This window comes from Jatropha curcas, chromosome 11, assembly GCF_041381405.1.
Source record: "Jatropha curcas cultivar XTBG-Jc1 chromosome 11, XTBG_Jcur_1.0, whole genome shotgun sequence".
In the NCBI taxonomy this organism is placed as follows: Eukaryota; Viridiplantae; Streptophyta; class Magnoliopsida; order Malpighiales; family Euphorbiaceae; genus Jatropha; species Jatropha curcas.
In genome coordinates, this window is record NC_143161.1 from 3,265,762 (window position 1) to 3,278,039 (window position 12,278).

Consider the following 12,278-nt stretch of genomic DNA (forward strand, 5'->3'; position numbering starts at 1 on the left):
AAATGAGAGATCTCCTTAAGGTAATTAAAATGCATTTGCCTGTGTTTAGTTGAACTAAACCGGATGACAAGACTGATGAGGAATGGGCTTTTGAGCATGCGTCCAAATCTCAGTTGGCAGATTTGATGATGAAGGTTTCTGTAGCACCTTCAGATATGGTCAGTTGAAGCTCACAAAAGGTTCATTTGTGGTAGCTAAAGACCGAAAGTTGTACGTGATGCATGCGAAACTCTCCCAAGACACTTTGAGTGTAACGGAGAATGACAGTACAGTTGACTTATGGCATAAAACGACTACGCCACATGAGTAAGAAAACTCTGGCAAGAAAGAATGTACTACCTGGATTGGATGAAGTTCACCTAGATAAGTGTCTTGATTGTATGGCATGAAAGCTAAACAGAGTAGCTTTCAAGATTATCCCTCCTTCTAGAATGAAGAATCTATTAAATCTGATTCATTCAGATTTGTGTGGACCATTGACGTTGTCATATGGTAGAAATCGATATTTTGTGATATTTATCGATGACCATTCTAGGAAGACCTGGGTATATACATTAAAGTCTTCAAAACCTGGTTCAGAGACAGACAGGCAAGAAGCTGAAGTGTATCAGGACAGATAATGTGGAGAATACACTGGGCCATTTGATGCTTTCTGCAAAGAGCATGGCATTCGACATCAAACGACACCTTCCAAGACGCCGCAACTGAACAATTTGGTTGAGAGGATGAACAGAACTTTGATGGAGAGAGTCAGATGTTTACTCTCACATGCAAAGTTGTCTAAAATTTGGGGTGAAGCATTACTCACAGTAGTTCGCCATTCACTCTGTTTCCCTCTACAGTATGATACTCCAGAGTGAGTGTGGTTAGGAAAGGATGTTTCCTATGATCATTTGCGGGTGTTTGGTTGCAAAGCCTTCGTGATGTCAAGACTAGACAGTGTGTATTCATTGGCTATAGCCAAGACCAATTTGGCTATAAGTTTTATGACCCAATCCAGAAGACGATTATAAGAAATCGTGATGCTGTATTTGTTGAAGATCAGACTATTGAAGATATTAAAGCAGAGTGCCAATAGATCTGATGAAGACTCAACAGAAATACAGAGAGTACCTCCAATAGAATGCAAACAAATTGGAGATGAAGAAAATGTTCCACAAGAACAAGTGCCAGAGTTAGAAAATCCAGAAGTTCCTAATGAAAATGAACCAGATGAAGATTGTGGTGTTCATGTTCAGCCACCAGCTCCAGAAGGTTCTCAAACATTAAGAAGATCTAGTACAGTCTGACAACCATCTACTAGATATCCAGTCAATGAGTATGTACTGACGACTGACGGGGGAGAACCTGAAAGCTTTGAAGAAGCTATAGAAAATGAACACAAGAGGAACTGGATTGAAGCCATGCAAGATGAAATGAAGTCCTTGCATGAGGATGAAACATTTGAGCTGGTGAAGTTGCCTAAAGGCAAGAAGGCTTTGAAGAACAAGTGGGTGTTCAGTATCAAGCAGGAAGAACACAGCTCCCAACCACAATTCAAAGCTAGACTGGTTGTGAAAATGACATCCATTCGGACAGTGCTCGGAATGGCCACCAGTTTTGAACTGGAAATCGAGCAAATGGATGGAAAGACTACCTTCCTAAATGGAGATTTGGAAGAAGAAATATACATGGAGCTGCCAGAGGATTTCGTAGAAAAAGAGGATTGTGTTTGCAAACTGAAGAAGAGCCTGTATGGCTTGAAGTAGGCACTGAGACAGTGGTACAAGAAGCTTGAGTCTGTTATGGGGGAGCATGGCTACAGAAAGACTACTTCAGATCACTGTGTTTTTATTCTCTGATGATGACTACATTGTTTTTGCTCTATGTGGTTGATATGGTGACTGTTGGTTAGAATTCTAGCTTGAAGAAACAGCTAAGTAAGTCTTTTGCTATGAAAGACTTGGGACCAGCAAAGCAGATTCTTGGCATGATGATTACAAGGAATCGAAGAGCCAAGAAATTATGGTTGTCACAGGTGAAGTACATTGAGAAAGTACTTCAACGGTTTAGAATGGAGAATGCTAAAGCGATTAGTTGTCCTCTTACTAATCACTTTAAACTGAGTTCTAAACAGTGCCCTTCTACGGATGGAGAGAAGGAAGAAATGAAAAAGATCTGCAGGTGGTGCCTTGTGTCGAAAGTCTTCCCGACAAAAGGAGTTCGGGCGGCGTGTCCCGCAAAGTTGTAGCGGCGGTACAAGATGGTGGGCAGATCTAATAGATTATAGCTGCAGGGGGAGCCGTGTCGTGACAGTCAAAGCTCAATTCACCTTGGAAAGAATTCCTCCTTCCATTCTATCACTAGATCAGGGATGTGTTGGAGATGAAGCTGTTACAGCTTGAGAAGATCCATACAGGAGAAAATGGATCAGTCATGTTGACGAAGATTCTTTCAAAGGAAAAGTTTGAATACTGTCGGATAGCTGCAGGGATGATGGAGAATATGGCTAATGTTCCCACTTAAGTGTGCAGGGGGAGAATTGTTGTGGTGTGCCCACTTAAATGGGACCCACATGTGTGAAAGTAAGAAAAAAAAATAGGAGCAGCCAGTTCAACAGTGATGGTTTTGAATTGCTGCACATGGGCGGTGCAACTTGAAAGAGTTGTACACGGCATTCCTACGCGTTAACACACGCAGAAAGAGAAAATGTAGCAAGAGAGTGTTAGCGTTTTAGGAAGGGCTTCCTAAAAACGAGGGAGAGAAAAATAGTGAGGATTATTTTGGAGTGTTTTTGGGAAACACTTTGTGTGCCACTATTTTTGTATTACTCTCTTTGTGTACCTACTATTTTTAATAGTGGAAGAATGATTCGGAGTTTGTCCCGTGGACGTAGCCCTAAACAGTTAAGGGTGAACCACGTAAATTTCTGTGTGTCCCATTTCTATTTTTCCGCTGCCGTAATTATTTTCTCTTAATTGGTTAAAAGGGCCCAATAACTGGTATCAGAGCTGATGCCCAAAAACTAGTATCAGAGTCGATATCCTAACATTTTATTTTTAGCACTTAATGTTTAAGTTCTAATGCCGCGTCTCAGGTATACATTAGAATAGTTAGGAAGAAAAAACTTGCTGATACCTAATGTATGAGACGGTCTATGTATCAAGCCAACGGAAAGTGAGTTTTCTAAAAAAAATTATTAATGTTTTAGAATGTATTTAGGTAAATGTGGACTTGTTAAAAAATAATGTTTGCCAGCAAAAAATAATTCCAAATTTATATATTGGAATGTATGCATTTCATATTCGTGGTACCTCTCCTCGGGACTCAACGTCATTTAGTTCATGTAGAACAGTAGGAAATAGGAATAAATTTGCTGGCAATGGTGGCCCATTTTAGAAAAAGAATCCGAAGCCAGAGCATAGCTTATTGATTCTGCTTTAAGAAAGAATATTACTGCTACTACTAAATTCGGTCCCATAGGCTTGGCCACGGTTCTAGAACCGACAGTTCCGGTTCTGGTTTGGAACCGTTCGGTTCCGGTCCGGTTACGGAACTGACGGTTCTGATCGGTTTTTCGGCGAATCGCATAATTTTAAATTTTAAATTTTGAAGATCGGTTTAAAAAATTTAATAAATTTGTGAAAGTTATTTGTAAAAAAAATACACTTAAAAATTAAAAAATACTTCAATTAAATTTATTTTTTTAAAGACTTGAACATAATTATTTTTTTTAAAAAAATTCTTCAACTGAATTTATTTTTTGTTTAAAAAAATTTTAACATAATTTAAAAAAAAAAAAGGCTTGAACTTAAATTAAAAAAAAAAAAACACAAAACTGACAGTTTCTTAATAATAATAATATATTAATAAATATAAAATAATATAACATTACGTTCAAAAACACACAAATATTATAGTGTATATATATGTGCATGGGATGTTGGTGACAGCTGTATTCTAGCAAGTCACTCTTTTAGCAGGGCCTGCATGATTGAGGCCTCACAAGAGTTGCAAGCTCGCGTTGCAGAGCTCAGCGGGTCAAACATGGCTTTCGCAGTTGTGGAGAGCGGCTAGAACCGCCTGTTCGCACCGGTTCGAACCGGCGGTTCTAACCGGCCGGAGAACTGGCGGTTCAGGTCCGGTTCTGACCGGTTCTTTAGAACCGCCGGTTTTGGTTCCTAATTTTCTGGAACCGGAATCTAACCAGAATTTTTCGGTTCTGGTTCCGGTTAGGCCTGGTTCCGGTTCTCACCGGTTCCGGTTACGGTTTCGGACCGGTTTGAACCGACGGTTCCGGTTCCCGGAACCGTAATATGGCCATGTCTATCCCAGAGTAGAATAGAATATTCTGTAAATGACACAGATACTGAAAGATAGAGATGCATATATATAACATTTCAATATTGAAATATAATCGTTGATACGCGTTACTGTATCATACTAATAATAGAAGTAAGGGTGGCCACGGTTTCTGAACCGGCAGTTCTGGTTTCAAAAAAACTGAAACCGGAACCGAACCAAAAAGTTTCGATTTGGAACTGAATGGTTCCGATTCTGGTTTCGGTACGGTAATAAAACCGACGGTTCCGATCGGTTTTTCGGCGAATCGTATAATTTTAAATTTTAAATTTTGAAAAACGGTTTTCAAAATTTAATAAATTTGTGAAAGTTATTTGTAAAAAAAACACACCTAAAAAATTAAAAAACATTTCAATTAAATTTATTTTTTTAAAGACTTGAACGTAATTATTTTTTTAAAAAAAATTCTTCAACTGAATTTATTTTTTGTTTAAAAAAGTTTGAACATAATTAAAAAAAAAAAACACAACTAACAATTTATAAAGACTAGAACTGCCGGTTCCAATCCGGTTCCGACCGGTTTTATGGAACCGCCGGTTTCAGTTCCAGAAATCTGAAACCGGAACTCAACCAGAAATCTCCGGTTCCGGTTTCAGTTCTCACCGGTTTCGGTTACGGTTCAGGACAGGTTAAACCGACTGTTTCGATTTCCGAAACCGTAATATGGCCACCCTTAAATAGAAGGAAATGATTTTTTTTCTCAAAAAAAGGAAAATGATTTGACATTCTCCATTTTATTTGTAAAGTAGTTCATTTCATTATTCTTTCTTTTTTCTGCTGAGTATGTGTATCATACAGAACTCACTAAATTAGTAAAAATTTTTATAGTTGAAAAAATTTAAAATCAAGACTTTTTACTATTTACATAATTGAAGAGACCGACCAGACTAGTCTTATCGGTATGCGTTTATTATTTTTATAGTGAATCATAATAACGTGTTGATTGATGTAACATTTCATCATTAATTAATTTTCCTTAACAGCTTATCCTTATCCCAAGTCAGCTTCTACTTGCAATATACAAATGGAGAAAAAAAACTTAATTTATTTTCTTTTTTTTTTAACTGTTTCATTTTGATTTAAAAGTCAATGGAAAACGTACCTACCTTAAAAGCGGACATTAAAGTAATACATGTGTTGTAACGTTCTATCTATCGTCATTTTTGTTTTCTTATTATTAATTAATTTTGTTGTTTTCATTATTATTATTTCACTCATCATCCTGTTTTAAAGCATGCTTGTATTTTAGTGATGAATTCAACGCAGTTCGCGTGTAAAATATAGTCATTCGTCCTAAAATGTAAGTTGTATTTTTTATAATTATGTTATCTCAAAATAAAAATCATTTTGAATATTTTAAAAAATAATAAATAAATTTTTTTTAATATTATTCTTTTTTATATTAGATATAATAATTATTTTTATTAATAATTTTTTATCGAAGCCCGTCCTTGTGTATCCTTCATCGTCTCTTTCGCGGATCTATACCGCTCCCGTCCCCAATTCGACTTCAACTATATCCAAAATCAGAAAATTGGATTAAATTATTTTTAATTTTATTATAATTTAAAAAAATTAATTGATTTTTTAATCTCCATAGGAAAAAGAAAAACCTTAAATGAATCATATTTTGATATAGAAATAAAAAGCAACAGCAACTTTAACTACTATGAAAGCCTTCTAATTATTATAAATACATGACCAATATATGATTTGGAGGTAATTTATTGAGAAAATATTATAAAATAAACTTTTCCTAATAATTTTTAATATTTTTATTTAAGGTAAAACGCAATTGGGTTTCTAAGTTATATGCTATTTAATATTTTCGTCCTTTTACTTTTGAAGAACATATAATTTGTTTGAAACAAATTAAAGAATATTATAGTAATTTCTAAAAAAAAAAAAGCGAAACTATAAATTAGGATATAAAGTTAGGAATCCAAATATATTTTATCTTTTTATTTATTTTAAAATCATTAATGCAAATAATACTGTCCTATTTTTCAGTCAGAACAAATAGCTGTCGAATTTCCATTTTGCTTTTTCTTTTTGTTACTTGCATGAATAGAGCATGTGGATTATAACGAACAAAAGCTTTTTCTTTGTCTTATTTACAGCCAACGGTTGTAGAGGCAGAGACATGCAAATAGGCAAACGAAATTCCAATAATAGACCTGTCAAACCCTTATAGTTAAGGCTTGTGAAGAATTTGGTTTTCCATTAGAATCCAACAACAGCTCAAATAGCAATTCTAAATACATCCCGATATTATTAATTAAATTTTTATCTAATAAGCTTTTGTTATTATAATGGCATAGCCCTGCCACGGTTCGTTATACTTTAGGACTGAAGACTGTGGCAATTAGGGTTTCGGAGTTGATAGCAGATGGAATAAAAATTGTACCGTGAGATGAGATTTGCTTAGCATGTTTTTGAGGAATGAAGAGAGTGTTTCTCTTCTAAGAATTAATCACCATTTACGTAGTTGGTGCTGGTATTTAATAATGGAAGATTCAAGGACAAGCGTGTAGAGTTACAGCTAACAGTTCAAAATGTAGCTAGGGTTACAGATGATATTTTGTGGAGGGCCAGCCTTGACTGGGAAGATTGTACCTTTCTCCACATTAATGGATGGACAAACATAAGAAAAGACAGTGCCTGTACAAGGAATTGAAATGGGATGAACACAAAACTTTAGCTTTTGGGTCTAGAGTTAGTGATAATTGTGTAGCCTCTTTTCAGTCAATGCGAAGCTAGATAGCTAGTGTTGTGTTCATACTACTATAGAATGATTATGAATGGCCGTCTTTTACCCCCCAACAAAAGGGACAAAAGAAAAATGGGTTTCTTTTCTATTTTCTTTAATCATATATATAGGTTAATGTATTATGTATTGAAATTATCTTTTTTTTTTTTTTTTTTTTTTCACACCAATGCATAGCTTAATGGTAACTACGTATATGACCTGTCAATAAATCCAGGTTCAAATCCCTCTTCCTAGTGCTCAATTTTTTCCATCAACAAGTCTGCATTATACCTCTTATACTGAGTTTTAGCATTTAAAATTCACCTCTTCAGAATTAAAATTAGTAATATTTAAACTCAAATCAATAAAATGAGAAACTAAATTAATTTTTTCATTGAATCAATATATCCTTTAGTCAAGTTTTAAGATTTTCTTCCTGAGAAAAAAGTGCATTAAAGAACAAACATACACAAAATTTTATAGGCTGGTTCATTATGGTTCCTCCTTTTTGCTACGAGTGTATTTTATGGATTACTTTTTTTGGCACTTCATGATTCTATTCTATTGTCGTTTAATTGCAATGTAGTTTTTTTTTTCTTTCATGCAAAAAAAAAAAAAAAATAGTGTTATGCCTGTATGAAAATATTAATCATAGTTAACATTTATAATCACATGGATTTCATCCTCGTAAATTTAATTTGCAATGTCTCATACATTAGAAGATAAATTTACATTATTCATTTGATACAGAATTATAATATTTTTCCAATTGTTGTTTTCTCCAAAACATAATAATAATTAAGCTAAGTCGGCTGAATTAAGATAATGATTATCTTTCGTGTTTTGCTATTATTTTTCCCAATTTCATTCAAAAAATAGTAACTACAAAATCCATCTAAAAAAATCCAAAAACAAGTTACTATATCTTAGTACATTCATAATGATATAAATTGAAAAGTTGATAAGAATCAGAAACATGCTTTCCAATAGCTGGTTGCCTCAATTAAGCGATTGATTTAACCTCTTTGATGAAGAAGAAGAGTCCATCATGGGTCATATTCATCTCAAGATCAAAATAATTATAACCACTTTTAATTAAAAATAAATAAAAAATTATCATCATTATCCATAAAATGAGTTTCCAAAATGTATCTTTAAATTATTGGGTAATACATTGGAAACCGTAATTGGAAAAATTAATTAATTCTTAATGAGGAAATAATCATATCAAATTAAAGAAAATAAATAAATAAATTGTGAGAAACATGTGGTAGTGGTTTGGATTGAACAATAATGGAAAAAAGCACAGAGGATACAAGGAGTAAGTGTCAATGAGTTAGGGTGCAGGTGCTGTGTTGATGTACACATACTTTGTCTTTGCTTGGAGGCGTTTTACGTCAATTTCTGTATGTGAGTTAGGAAACAACTGCTGAGACAGGATTGGCCTTAGGTCTTGTTTGGTATTTTTTCTAATTATGGTTCAACTTTAGCATTTGGAGGGTCCTTTTTCTTTACTTTATAATTAAATAATAAAGATTTATTTCATGTTATTAAAATCCATTAAGTCTTTTTTTTTTTTTAGATGAGTTAAAATGTTTTAATCAGAAATATGTGTTCCAAAATTTGTTAAATAATAATTCTAAATTATTATTTTTTTAACAAAACCTAAAAATGAGCTTTTCAAAAAGTAAAAGTTTAACCTCCTCAATGCTTTACAAACTCAAATAGGAGTTGTTTCACAAGAATTCTAATTTGAAGATGAGTTGTCAGAAAAATTGCATTAATTAAACTGGATTATAAATAATAATTCTGGGATCTTTTTGTTAAATTAATTATGGGATTATATAATTAAAAGAAAAATATAAACCACCCTATATGCATTATATATAATGCATCCAAACCCTAATTCCATCTCTTTTGATTCTGAGTCTATAGTAATATATAGAAGGGATATACAACAGAGAGACAGCCATAAATATCTAAGCTGACCAAAACCAAGAACAATGAAATTGTTTCTGCAATATTTAAGAATATGTACTATGGTTGTCATTTCATTTTAACAGCAGACGAAACACCCAACAAAAAATTTCTTTAAAGTAGTTTAGATCTTATCGGATCAAGCTCTTTCACCTGAAAGGAAGCACTGCTATCTCCAACCATAAATACTGGCTTCCTTTCAGTTCAGTTCATATAGTATTAGTCTAGTCATGCTTGAACAAAAAATATATATATACATGCACCTTGTCAAATCTTATTAATTCTGTGTGTGTATATATAACAGACATGTTTATTAATTATTTATTTCTCTCACGCTTGTTTCGATTGGTACACATTATTGTAGGACGTAACATGTACTTGTAAGGTAAGTGATGTGTGGTTTCTTTTTTCTTTTAGGGGTGAATTAATTTTATAATTTAACGTGGAGGACCCTTTGAATTCAGACATATATGGATTTTTGATATATTTTGTCTTCAAAAATAACCCTATAAATCAAACATCTTTAGACAAATTCTTTGCACGTATGTACATGTTGCTCTTAATTTCATTTTTCTAACGTTGAAATTTTCTTGTAAATTTAATGTATATATATAATCAGTTTCTGTGAATATTTTATAACTAGACGTGAAATGTGAAAATTCGTGAAATATAAATTCCATACATAGATGTATATAAGTCGTATCGCTTAAAATATAATTGGTAATTTTTCATCCTTTAATAATTAGATAAAAAGAAAGTTATGAAATTTCGCAAATGGGACATTTTCTCTATGTAGAACATGCGAGTGCATCACGTAAAAAAAATAAAAAATAAAAATAAATTTCAGCAAACGTATCACCGTCCAAAGACATATTTTATTCGTTTCCTATGGGAATATCCTTTTGTCTAAGTTATCTCAAAAAGGCTTAAATCCTAAAATTTATCTAAAAATAAAAAATAAAAAAATCTTAGCCAGCTTCTTTAAAATAGAATAAAAGTCAACTTCGTTCTCCAACAACAGTTTCCAGCTAAAAAATTACTAAGTGAAATAACAATAAAAATACCCATAAAAAAGGACATATCAAATCATCAAAGACAAGAAGTTTCCATGGCAGCAACCTCACCTTCCATTACATCTATAGTTTTCATTAAAGAAAAAAGAATAAAAGAATAATACTGAAAGATATATAAATATATAAATCCCATTGACGACTGGGGTAGTTTGTTACTGGTTGAAAGCTACTTGGAATTAGAATTTTTTTCTTTAAAAAAATAATTTAATCGATGATAATTAATTATAAATTGGGGTAGAGATTGCATAAATGGACGGTTGTAGTTTTCAAAAGCAAATCTTTGTGTCTGAAAACATGGGGGATAAAAAGAACATATATACTTTTTTTTTTCTTTCTTAAAAGTCAATAATTATGTTTTAAGCAGTAGAAAACTTTTTGACTTTCGTAAATACGATTATTAGGTTACTTAGCATATTTCCAATATTTGGCATTTAGACCCTGTCGTGCGTGTAGTAATATTGGGTGTCGCTCTCATTTTCAGCTTTGAATTTTTTTAGTCTCTTTCGGTTGCTAAGTTCATTGAACCTTAAACGCTTTCTTTTCTTAATTTTATTTAGGGTTATTATTTACATTTTCTTATATTTTAGAGGTTATTACTATTATTTGTCCGATAATTTCTAGAATTTCAAATATAATGCACGTGGTTTGAAATTATAAAAGAACATATACTTGATTGATACTGTAACAACGTTCTTAGCTACTTTTTTAATTGTTAGATTATATTTTATATAAGATAAGTGTTGCTGTTATTGATATATTTTTATTAAAATAAACTCATTTTTTATTTAATAACGTTCTCATATTCAACGAATTCTTATTATTTATCTATTCATTTTTAAAAATAATTAAAAAAAGTATATGAAAACTTTCTAGATAATGGTTTTTTTTTTTTGGTAAATCACCGGTATCCGGATCCTATTATAAGCAAACGCCTAATGCGACTCGAAACTTGGTCATAATTCTATTCAGGTATGTTTAATGGCAATCGAACCTAAGAGCTGTTCCCATATACTTAGTCTGCGCTGCTGACTAAACCACAATCCGATTGATTATATACTGTAGGAATAAAAAGTAGAGGTTATTATTTGGACATGGAAAGCAACACAGATCAATTGTTGAAGTGGGCAGTAGAATAGGGTGTCATGAAATAGGAAAAAATAATGAAAAAGTAGGAGTAATGAGTAATAAATAGAAATTGATGTAGTAAAAGACCAAAAATTAGAAGGAATCTGACCAAGAAACCAATTATTTCAATGATTTGAACCAAAATGTCGAAATGCATACAGAAGCAAAATTGCCGGGTTTTGTGGTCCTTAGGACCACTTTGTTGTTAGGTTTCCATCAACAAGAATCAAAGGTTGGATCCAATTTGCCGGTCATTTGGGCACGTACAAGTGTCCTGATAACACGTTCCACACTCGATGCGCATTATTTTTCAAAGGGGACCCTAATTTTAGTGTTTGGGTGCACTTCTCCTGCTTCTTTCCATAATCATTGTACCCTTTTGACCTTTATCATTATTATTAAGTTTCGACATCATGTTTTGCTAGTAGTTTCGATAGAATAGAAAATTCCAAAATTTATAAAATTTACAATTCTAAAAAAAATTCATAAATTTAAAGGGTATAACTCACCAAATAAAGCATAAAGTTTCATTGCCACATGGAGATTGAATTGTTCAGCACAACCAATGAATCAAAAATTGGCTTTGGAAAATCAAAGCTGAGTTTGTGGACTGGCCCAACCCAACTGCGTAGCCCATAACATATTAAAAACGCAGTCCCTCGCACATGATGGGCCTTCCACAATTTGTGTTTCTTTGTTTTTAAAATAATGAAGAAAACCAAGGCTTATATTTTTCGGTTTGGGCTCCTTTGAAGTCGTCCATAAATATAAAGGGGAGGAGCTATTTCATCCATGGCTTAAAAACTGTTTACAACAACTCTTGAATTAAAATAGTCTAAAGATAATTAATCCAATAATTTTTAGGATTAACACTGTGAAAACTCAAATAATACTAATATATATATATATATTATAATTTTCTCAAATATAATAATACTATTAAATGGTAGTTTGATTGATCTTCTCATTTATGTGAAGAGTGAGAGGTTTTAAGTTCAAATTCTTATAACCAC